This window comes from Pelophylax lessonae (genome assembly GCF_965119305.1).
Source record: "Pelophylax lessonae genome assembly, chromosome: 2".
NCBI classification, from domain to species: Eukaryota; Metazoa; Chordata; class Amphibia; order Anura; family Ranidae; genus Pelophylax; species Pelophylax lessonae.
In genome coordinates this window covers 506,886,136-506,897,963 of record NC_138769.1, presented here as the reverse complement: position 1 = coordinate 506,897,963, position 11,828 = coordinate 506,886,136, and the positions used below count along the sequence as shown (strand labels likewise).

Sequence of the window (11,828 nt, the reverse complement as noted above, 5' to 3'; positions counted from 1 at the left end):
TATTATTTATTTGGTTGAGGGTTAAATGAACCCCTAGTACTTGCCTAGACACTTTTAGTGTGAAGCAACGGAACGGATTATGGATTGGAAATGGACACATTGGACAGGACAATCTTCAAAAACAAACCATCAGTGCTATAAAGCTATAAAACAAGACTGGTGATGTGACTTACTGGTGACTGGCGGGAGACTGAATTAGTAATTACTAATTCATTAAAAACATGAATTAGTAATTATTTCAGTGCTTAGCATTTGGGAACATGTAGGTTTTTCTGTAAGAACACTAGATGATCCACATGCTCAGGTTTAAGACTGCTTCTTTTCGCTGTTATAACATCTCCTGCAGTAGAGAAAACCCGCTCTGCAGATACACTTGTACCTGGGATACACAAGTATTGCTTTGACAGCTGAGAGAGGAGGGGGAATATGACCTCATGCTCACGCCACCATTTTAAAGGGTCCTCAGTGAGAGGCAGAGGTGGGGCTTTACAATATTTTTCCATTTCGTCTTCTGCCTTGGCATAGGGGGTCTTAGGTTCTATTGCACCATCAGTGAAAGACTGCCCCAGCAAAGTCATGAGCAGCGATGTTGTGGCCTTTTTTTTTGGGAGGAGAATGGCTGTCCTCAATGGGTGTTGTTTCTTCTTCCACAGTTGCTTTTACCCTAGGCACTTCATCCACATTTGTCCTTCTATTAGATGTAATCTGTGTGTTTGAACAAAAGATAATAGTATAAGAAGAGCTGAACTCACTAAGAGTGTGATTCATTGATGAGGTGTGGGAAACTGCACGGTAATCCATACCATACAGTTCCACTTCCCACACCGCATCAGTGAATCAGGGCATGTTATTACACAACACAATGTAGCTGAGCTTCTAGCTGTCTGGCAGGAAACATGATGAAATTCGAATTACCTCCAAAGATGCAGCCTCCTCAGTCACTCCTCTGTATATCTCCGATCTCTCCTCCTCTGTGAGAATAAAAGGCAGTCCTTTAAAGCGAGGATCCAGAGCAGAGGCTGTATGAAGGATCTTCTTCTCTGCCTCACTGCTGTACCTCTTCAGGAGATCTGTTTTGATTGCATTCTTGATCTCATGGGTCATGGCTGTGTCTCCCATGGTGTCTGTCATGCTCTGGAGCAGTTGTGCATTTAGAGGGGCAATGAGAGACACTGTTAGGTTGCGCTCTTCTGACATCAGCAAGGTTGCATCCTTCATTGGCTTTAATGCACTCACAGCGTCCTCTGCATTTGACACATCTGTTTCATTGAGAGTGCAGAGATCAGACTCTCCTTTTCTGACTTCTGGAGACAGCAAGGTGGCACAAACTGCAGGTTGTTGTTCTAAGAACCTCTCGACCATGTCATATGCGCTGTTCCATCTTGTTGGCACATCAGTTATTAGCTTATGATTCTTCAGGCCCAGACATTTCTGTTTCTCTTTTAGACAGTGGCTTGCTCTAGTGCTGCGATGGAAGAATGTGGATATTCGTCGCACTCTGGCGAGAAGCCTGGAGAGCATGGCCCCTTTCAGTGCCCGCTGACATGCAAGATTGAGTGTATGGGCAAAACATTTAACATGAGGAAATTTACCAACTTGAGCTGCAACTATCATGTTCGCCGCATTGTCGGTCACAAGCACTACAGATTTATCAGACAGCTGCCATTCTTCCACAACATGAGACAGTAGCTCTGCCAGATGAGCACCTGTGTGAGACTCATAAATGGCTCTTGTTTGCAACACATGTGACAAGACCTGCCAGTCCTTAGTAACGTAATGTGCTGTTATTGTAACATAGGACTCCGTTGTGACTGACGTCCATGAATCACACGTTATTGCGACTCGACTGGCTTGGTTCATTGACGCAAGTACCTGAGCTTTGGTGTCGTGGTAGAGTGCAGGTATAACGTTTTCTGTAAAGTGCCTGGGTGATGGGATCTTATAACGTGGCTCTAGCGTCTTCACAAGGTAACGAAACCCGGCTTTGTCCACAACTGAGTAAGGCCGTAGGTCCTTGGCGATGAAAGCTGCCACAGCTTTGGTTAGTTTCTTCCCTTTTTCTGAGTTGGGCGGATAAGTTGACAGTATGGCATCAATTCTTGGCTGATCTGGGTCTAGCAGTCTTTCCTTGGCAGTGGTGGCACTGCTGGTGGCGACAGGTGTTACTAACTCAGAGTGAAAACGGCTAACATGGTTTCTCAAGTTCGTAGTATTCCCTAGGTATTTAATTTTTGTGTGACAGGCTTTACATACGGCGTGTGTCTTGTCCAACTCACGCTTCCCTGTGTGTTCGTAAAATCCGAAATGTGCCCAGATGTTTGCTCGTAAAACGCTAGGTGCATTTTTTATCTCTCAATCTTTTTCTCCTTCTGCCATATTTACCACCATACTACCACGTATGTGACGGAGACGGATGACGTAAGTTGCCAAACTCTGTCAGTGTTTAAAAAAAAAACTAAAAAAAAAAAACTTGTAAACTAAGCCGCAACAAATCAACCAAGCAACATCTTTCATAAAATATGACTGTCTGTCTGTCAGACTCCCTTCCTTGCATGCACTGAGCCAAAACCCCCGGGGCCCCCCCCTTACCCCACAGCTGCCTGTGACAGTGACAGTGACACTGACAGAGACCCCCCTCCCCCCACAGCTGAGCTGACTGCAGCCTGACACACTGACAGAGACCTGGGTGGATGTCCCACACCTTCCCCAATCCCCCACAGCACTGACAAACACTGAGAGTGAGTGAGTCCCCCCCTTGCCCAGACCCCCACACTGACAGATACCTGGAAGTCCCACACCTTCACCAATCCCCCACAGCACTGACAAACACTTGAGTGAGAGTGAGTCCCCCCCCTTGCCCAGACCCCCACACTGACAGAGACCTGGATGTCCCCCACACCTTCCCCAATCCCCCACAGCACTGACAAACACTGAGTGAGTCCCCCCCTTGCCCGGACCCCCATAGCTGACTGACACTGACAGAGACCCCCAGGCCCCCACTGACACTGACTGACCCCCCTGGCTGCCAGACTGCCACAGCAGAACAGTACCCCCGGGCCCCGACCGACCGTCCCCTGTCCCAGGCCCCCCCCATCACAGACATCCCCCAGAGATACAGACGAGAGACCCCCATGAATGATTACACAATTATTTGTTCGGACATACCTGCTGTGTGACTGTGTGGGTTGTTGTGCACTGCATTGCAGAGGAGGACAGGTGCTGTTCTGCTCTCTGGGCTCTGTGGCGGGCGGCTGGCGTCACTGGCAGTGGCGTGGCGGCTGGGCCTCCAGGGCCTGTCGGCTACGGTGAGGTGAGGTGAGGCTGGCGGCGCTGGCTGGCTGCGATGGGGACGCACTTGGGGCTCCTCGCTCCTGTGTGTGGACTCACTGGACTGGCGGCTTCTGGCTTGGATGGCTGGCTGGCTTCTAGGCCGCAGGTGGGACGCCGATACACGCGGGGGATGTCTTGCTGCGCCTCGGCCCGGGTCAAAGAGGAGGAAGGGGAGGGGCGGAGCCTTTTTATTAAGCTACCGCCACTAACCCACCAATCAGCTGCCGATCCTGCGATCTTGTGATTTTTTATTTTTTTTCCCTTGCGCGATAGGGCGTGGCCGCGGCTGATGACGTCATTTCGTATAATCGATTATGCCGGCAGCCCGCATCGATGCAGAATCGCGAAGGGTCGAATCGCGATGCATCGATCTTTCGATTATATTCCCCAGCCCTAGCAGATACCCTTCCTTTCAGTGAAAAATAGGGCCTTTGCCTGGGGGAGCAAATTACTGCTTTAACCACTTCCCGGCCATCCGCTGCCTTTTTCCTGCAGCAGGGTGGCTCTCCTGCGCAAACCGACGTAGACCTATGTCGGTGGCGCGTGGGAAGCTAGGGGGCGAGCGCATTGCGGCTGGTGGTGTGCTCCCGCTCACTCGGCAGTGGGGAAGCCGATGCACGGGTCTGGCGGCTCCGACTGCCGCCTGACACCCACAATCGCTCCCCGCTGAGAGAGAAGGACTGCCAGCTGTGTTCTTCTCCCTGAAATGATCACAGAGCTCATGTGATCCTTCTATATAGGATCACATGTCTCGATGGTCATTTTACAAGCCACACCCCCCAACAGTTAGAATCACTCCCCTAGGCTCACACTTAACCCATTGATCACCCATAGGGTTTACCCCTTCCCTGCAATATTTATAGCACTGATTACTGTAGTAATGTCACTGGCACCCCAAAAGTGTCAAAAATGTCAGTTAGGGGTCCAATCTGTCCACCACAATGTCGCAGCCCCGCAAGAAATTGCAGATTGTGGCCATTACTAGTAAAAAAAAAAAAAACAATAAAAATGACATAAATGTTTCCCGTAGTTAGTAGATACGATAACTTTTGCGCAAACCAATCAAAATACGCTTATTGCGATTTTTTTTACCAAAAATATGTAGCAGAAAACAAATTGGCCTAAAATGTTAAAAATTTTGATTTTTAATTTTTTTTTTTTGAGAATGTCATATAGCAGAATGTGAAAAATATAGTTTTTTTTTTTCAAAATTGTCGCTCTTTTTTTGTTTATAGCACAAAAAATAAAAATCACACAGGTGATCTAATAACAACAAAAGAAAGTTCCATTTGTGGGAAAAAAAGGACGTAAATTTTATTTGGGTACAGCGTCGCACGACCGTGTAATTGTCTGTTAAAATAATGCAGTGCCAAATCGCAAATTGAGGGCCTGGTTATTAAGGGGGCAAATCCTTCCGGTCTTAAAGTGGTTAAAGAGGAACTCCACTTTCATGCGGAAAAAAAAATAGCAAATAAAGAAAAGACAATATATCGTATACAATTGCGACACAAATCATATTGTAATTGAATGTTATTAAAAATTAGCTTTCCTTTTCAATCTGCAGCCGCTGTAATTTTCTGAAAGTGCAATGCAATATGGCTACCTGGAGCTGTTCTGTACACTGAATGTATACTGACCACACCCCCAGAAACATAATTTCCTGCTTGTGTGATTGGCTCATCAATTTTTCCAGAAGTCTGCCTAAGATACAAGTCAGATTTCTGGCACAGCCTGCAACAAAAATGAGAGATACTCCCAATAGGAACACATCTAAAGGGGTGCAAGCCCTGCAGATTTCCTCATTAGTGCTCTGCATCTGCACAGCTTATTGATGATTATATAACCACTCCCATTTAACCCACTCAGCACAGAGGCACAGAGAAACAAATAATGATTTCTTCAGAATAACAAAAGGTAGGAATCTGCAACAAAGTTTGTTAAAATTCTTGCAATGTACAGAGATCACCCATAGGGGAATGTTTTTTTCTCATGAAAAGTGGAGTAATGCTTTAGGGGGAACAGTTCAGGTGAAGCACAAGCAGGCCAGCAGGAAACTAGTGATTATCTCCCTTGAAATACAAATGATAATAAAGAATAAATCATTTTTTTCTAGAGAGAGACATGGTTCTAGTTTTACTTTTTGTTGTTTTTGGTTCATTCTTAGTAGTAGAGGGTTGTCATAAGCTATAAAACTATACTTTGCTTTTTTAGACTGATTGGTTTTATACCGTAGACTTTAGATATTATTATTTAGGCCTCCTCCCCCCACGTTTAGTGCAACTTGTTTTCACCTAAAATTCAATGTGGCACAAGAATAACATCACACCCACAGCTGCTCGCCCCGCCCACAATCTCAGAAGTCCCAATTTCCAAATGTTCCATGTTCATAGATTAAAGGAGAAGATACTGATACTGCAACTGTCCCCTGTTGGCTCTAAGCCTGAGATCTAGGTGATTGCATTGTTTTCAGTCAGCTCTGAGCAGAAGGCACTGATCGTAAGGCTCTGCTGTGCTCCTCCAGTGCTCACTGGATTATCAGGCTGGAGAGAGGGCAGACGCAATCCAGTGTCGCCAACTGTGCATTTTTACTCCTGCAAGTAAATGCCAGTGACAGGAAAAAGGTTGCCAGTAAAAAATATGGCTGTGATGCTTGGCTTGGAACTGCGCATGCGCAGTTCCAGTCCAGAACCGGATGAGACCATTCGAGTGCCTGCTACAGTGTGCTCGGATGGCGCCGAAACGGAGTGGGTCTGGTGGAGGTGGTGCCTGAGCGTGTCGTTAGATGTCATGGTGCAAGGGAGCCGAGCGGCGCTTGCCCATTCTATTTTCTTGCCCTCCTGAGTCCTGTCCCTAAGCTAATTTCTATATACTGTATATATATATATATATATATATATATATTGAAAATAAAATATAAAAATATGTTTTTTTGCTTTAACCACTTAAGGACCGGGGCCTATTTCTGACACTTGTTGTTTACAAGTTAAAATCATTTTTTTTTTTTGCTATAAAATTACTTAGAACCCCCAAACATTATATATTTTTTTTTTAGCAGAGACCCTAGAGAATAAAATGGAGATCGTAGCAATATTTTTTATGACACTGTATTTGCGCAGTGGTCTTCTAAACCTTTTTAGAAAAAATGCAATTTTTGAATTTAAAAATAAGAAAACAGTAAAGTTAGCCCAATTGTTTTCTATAATGTGAAAGATAATGTTACACAGAGTAAATAGATACCCAACATGTCATGCTTCAAAATTGCACATGCTCGTGGAATGGCGACAAACATTGATACTTAAAAATCCCCATAGGCGACATTTTAACAATTTCTACAGGTTACCAGCTTAGAGTTACACAGGAGGTCTAGAGCTCAAATTATTGCTCTCGCTCTAAAGATCGCGGCGATATCTCACATGTGTGGTTTGAACACCGTTTACATATGTGGGCGGGACTTGCATATGCGTTCACTTCTGCACGCGAGCTAACGGGGACAGGGCATTTTAATTTTTTCCTATTTATTTTATCTATTATTTTTTTGTTTTTACAGTTTTTTTTTTTTTTTTGATAATTTTTATTCCTATTACAAGGAATGTAAGCATCCCTTGTAATAAAAATAAGCCTGACAGGACCTCTTTATTGTGAGATCTGGGGTCAAAAAGACCTTAGATCTCACACCTACACTAAAAAAGAAAAAAAAAAAAAAAAAAGAGTAATTTTTTTCATGATGAAAAAAAATGGGCTCTTTAAATGCATCGTTAGGAGACGACGTTTGACGTCGCTCCGGTCCTCCAAGACTATAGAGTCGAGTAGGGGCCATCTTGCTCTCCCTCGACTTCCTGCCTGTGAGGAGCCCGGACCGGATCGTTTTCCCCGCTGCCGGCGGGTCCGGTAAGCGGGGAAAAAGACCGGGAAGCAGCGGGAGGGGGGCATCTCTTCAGCCACACCGTAAGGGTGATCCCACGTCAAATCCGACACTGGGACCACCCTTATGTGAAAGAGGACCACCGGCAGTTTAAAAAAAATACCGGGGTTATGGCAGCTATTTGCTGCCATAAACCCGGTATTTAACCTCAAAGTATCAACGTATAACTGCGGCGGGTGGTCCGGATGTGGTTAATACCTACTGTAAATCACATTTTTATTTGCATATTGTACTTGTTTGGAGCCTAAATACTGAAATTTGCACTTCAAACTGTAATTTTGGAACTTTTGGAAATGCCAGTAAAAACTTGGCTGTGCCAGTAAATTTTGGGTGTTGTGTCAGTAAATTTCAATCTGGTAGGTTGGCAACACTGGACACAGCTGGCTTCCACTTTCAGTTGTTTACTGACAGACAGATCCAGCTGTCAATCAGGAAGCTGGTGGATCCAGACAATATGGTCAGGATCCTTCCAAAGCCTAGAGCTGTTCTGTGACATAAGCCTTAATCTAGCTGTCGGCTGACTCTGGGTAAAAGAAGTGCAAAAATAAGTGCAGTCCTATCACCCAAAAAGAGAAGTATGGTCAAAAAGGCTTTGACTATACTTCACTTTTAAAAATGTGCAATACCACCAAGCAAAAAAAGTGCCAAATTTACAAATGATCACATATATACTACAAATTAAAGTGCATAGGTGAAAATCGCAATCATAGTGCTAATTATGAATCCACAATATGTATGTCAGTGAAATACTGAAAAAAAAGTATGTGTAAAATAGTTCAGTTGAATCCCCACTCCTTTATACACATATTCTGTGATTCCCTCCAGAAAACTTCACACCAAATCATCTTAGGGAGTAACACCAGACTTCCAAGGCTAAACTTTTTTTACCTTAAAGTATAACAAAAGGTAAAACTTTCTTTTTATAATTTTGGATAGAGTGGAGAGGGATTAGAACATGTGTCAGCTTTATTGCTGTCTGTGCAAAGTAAAAGATAATCCCAAATTTTGGGCTGTCCCCAGAAAAGTAATAGAGGGGAAATCTTCCAATGGGGACACTAGTTATGGGGACCTGGGGGTCCCCCAAGGATTTCCTTAATTTACATGGATTTCTTCTCACTTTCTGTTTGCCTATGGGACAGGAAGTGAAGGGAAATCTCTGCAATGGGACACAGATGGTGGAAAAAAAAAAAACTGAGATCATAACCCTCCCTTGCTCTATCCAAAAATAGTTCTTTATTGCTTTCTCTTAATCAAAGAAAAAAACTTCCAAGATGAGTCCCCCCCCCCCCAGCACCCCTAATAATTACCTGAGTCTGATCTCGATCCAGCACTGTTGCTGCTCTCTCCCTCCTTACAGGCACAGAGACAGCAGCGGGAGCTATTGGTTCCTGCTGCTGTCAATCAAATTCAGTAAGGAGTTAATAGGAGATGGGTCCAAGCCACGCTATGTATGTCTATAAACACACACATCCAGGCTCAGGAGCGAGCCCACATGTCTGCCCCCATAACAAGTGCTTATTATGGAGGTAGACACAGAAGAGGAGGAGCGGACAATGCCGACAGGAGACCCCAGAAAGCACAAAGCAGGTAGACATAACATGTTTGTTATTTTAATTTAAAAAAAATGCCTTTAGTAACATTTTAGCTCAGGAAAAAGCATAAAAAAATCTCATACTGCTTTTCATAAAATACTCACTTTATAAAAATAGGGATAAAACAACCCACATGTATGCAGAAATCACCATGCAATAAGCAAGGACGCTAATGCCACTGTACAGTGGGTGGCACCTAAAAAACCCGAATGCAATACACAGGGCAGAGCCTAGATGACATCATCATGTTGGGGAGGAGCTTGAACCCACTGTGGCGTCCCTGCTCAGTATTCCTTGTTTACTGCATATGCTGATGCTCCATTAGACTTTAATTTGTAGTATATACAGTGTCTCATAAAAGTGAGTACACCCCTCACATTTTTGTAAATATTTTATTATATCTTTTCATTGCCATTAATGTTTAAAACACTGGCAACAAAAGTGAGTACATCCCTAAGTGAAAATGTCCAAATTGGGCACAGAAAGCTATTTTCCCTCCCTGGTGTCATGTGACTCATTGGTGTTACAAGGTTTCAGGTGTGAATGGGGAGTAGGTGTGTTGAATTTGGTGTTGTCGCTCTCACTCTCTCATACTGGTCACTGGAAGTTCAACATGGCACCCCATGGCAAATAACTCTCTGAGTATCTGAAAAAAAGAATTGTTGCTCTACATAGAGATGGTCTAGGCTATAAGAAGATTGCCAAGACCCTGAAACTGAGCTGCAGCACGGTGGCCAAGACCATACGTTGGTTTAACAGGACAGGTTCCACTCAGAACAGGCCTCGTCATGGTTGACCAAAGATGTTGAGTGCACATGCTTAGCATCATAACTAGAGGTTGTCTTTGGGAAATAGACGTATGAGTGCTGCCAGCATTGCTGCAGAGGTTGAAGGGGTGGGGGGTCAGCCTGTCAGTGCTCAGACCATACGCCTCACACTGCATCAAATTGGTCTGCATGGCTGTCGTCCCAGAAGGAAGCCTCTTCCAAAAATGATGCACAAGAAAGCCCACAGTTTTCTGAAGACAAACAGACTAAGGACATGGATTACCAGAGCCATGTCCTGTGGTCTGATGAGACCAAGATAAACTTATTTGGTTCAGATGGTGTCATGCGTGTGTGGCGGCAACCAGGTGAGGAGTACAAAGACAAGTGTGTCTTGCCTACAGTCAAGCATGGTGGTGGGAGTGTCATGGTCTGGGGCTGCATGAGTGCTGCCAGCACTGGGGAGTTACGGTTCATTGAGGGAACCATGAATGCCAACATGTACTGTGACATACTGAAGCAGAGCATGATCCCCTCCCTTCGGAGACTGGGCTGCAGGGCTGTATTCCAACAAGATAACAACCCCAAACACACCTCCAAGATGACCACTGCCTTGCTAAAGAAGCTGAGGGTAAAGGGGATGGACTGGCCAAGCATGTCTCCAGACCTAAAACCTATTCAGCATCTGTGGGGTATCCTCAAACGTAAGGTGTAGTAGCACAAGGTCTCTAACATCCACTAGCTCTGTGATGTCATCATGGAGGAGCTGAAGAGGACTCCAGTGGCAACCTGTGAAGCTCTGGTGAACTCCATGCTCAATAGGGTTAAGGCAGTGCTGGAAAAAAATGGTGGCCACACAAAATATTGGCACTTTTTGCCCAATTTGGACATTTTAACTTAGGGATGTACTCACTTTCGTTGCCAGCAGTTTAGACATTAATGACTGTGTGTTGAGTTATTTTGAGGGGACAGCAAATCTACACTGTTATACAAGATGTACACTCACTACTTTACATTGTAGCAAAGTGTCATTTCTTCAGTGTTGTCACATGAAAAGATTTAATTAAATATTTACAAAAATGTGAGGGGTGTATTCACTTTTGTGAGATACTGTATGTGATGATTAGTAATTTTGCCACTTTTACTATTTGATGGAATTTTTGAATGTACTATCAATAGGTTTGTTCAGCTCTGCAGTGAATATGTTTGATCTGGTTTTATATATGTGTTTTAGACTGCTGGCTTGCTTAGTTAATGAGAGAGGATTGGTACAGAGCAGAGGTCCTTTTGTTAATTTTTGTACTCTTGTTTGAAGTGTATTTTCACCCAAAACCAAAATATGAAATGGTAATCTAAAAATACACCAGGATCCCTATTCATAATAACTATAAATGGCCTCCACATATTTGAACTATCATTAAAGTGATTGTAAAGACTAATTTTTTTGCTTTTTTAAATAACAAACATGTTCTTTTACCTGCTCTGTGCAGTTGGTTTTGCATAGAGCAGCTCGGATCCTCCTCTTCTCGGGTCCCTCTTTGGCTCTCCTGCCCCCTCCCTCCTGTTGAGGGAGTAAGCAGCTTGCTGTGGGGGCACCCGAGCCGAATCACAGCTGCCTGTGTCCATTCAGACACAGAGTTGTGACCCAGCCCCGCCCCCTCTCTCTCTCCTGATTGGCTAAATTATTTTGATTGACAGCAGAGGGAGCCAATCGTTCTGCACTGCGGTCTCAGCCAATGAGGAAGGGAGTCCCAGGCAGCTTAGAAACTCCTGCAACATCGCTGGATAAAGACGGGCTCAGGTAAGTATTGAGGGGGCTGAAGGGGGCAGCTGCAAACAGAACGTTTTTTCATTTTAATGCATAGAATGCATTAGGATAAAATAAAAAAACATTCTGCCTTTACAATCCCTTTAATATTGTGACAGCAAATGTTAATTTGTGTAAGGTGGAATGTGGTTTTCAGAATTATGCCATTTACTGTAAACTGCTGCTTAGCAATGTCATTATACAAATCTTTAATGCTCATTCACACTTTGCCATTCTTGTATATTGCATAAATGCACCGTTATCATGCCCTAACTTTTTTGGGTTACAGCTGCCTATTTATTTTGAATGGGCTGCCAACGCACAAACACAGATCAGAAAACTTACATGCAGCCTTTTTTTTTCTAATGCAGGGCAAGGCAATGCATGGTAGTGTGTTACCATACGTTCTGGTG

At 44.1% G+C, this 11,828-nt stretch overlaps 1 pseudogene across 1 annotated transcript; it reads right to left on the bottom strand.

Moving 5' to 3' along the window:
- Positions 1-245: 245 nt before the first annotated feature.
- On the bottom strand, positions 246-1,104 carry LOC309546987 (E3 SUMO-protein ligase ZBED1-like; annotated as a pseudogene). Its single transcript has 2 exons — positions 916-1,104; positions 246-705 (listed from the first exon to the last, which is right to left on the bottom strand). The product of its transcript is annotated as an E3 SUMO-protein ligase ZBED1-like (transcript).
- Positions 1,105-11,828: the final 10,724 nt, after the last annotated feature.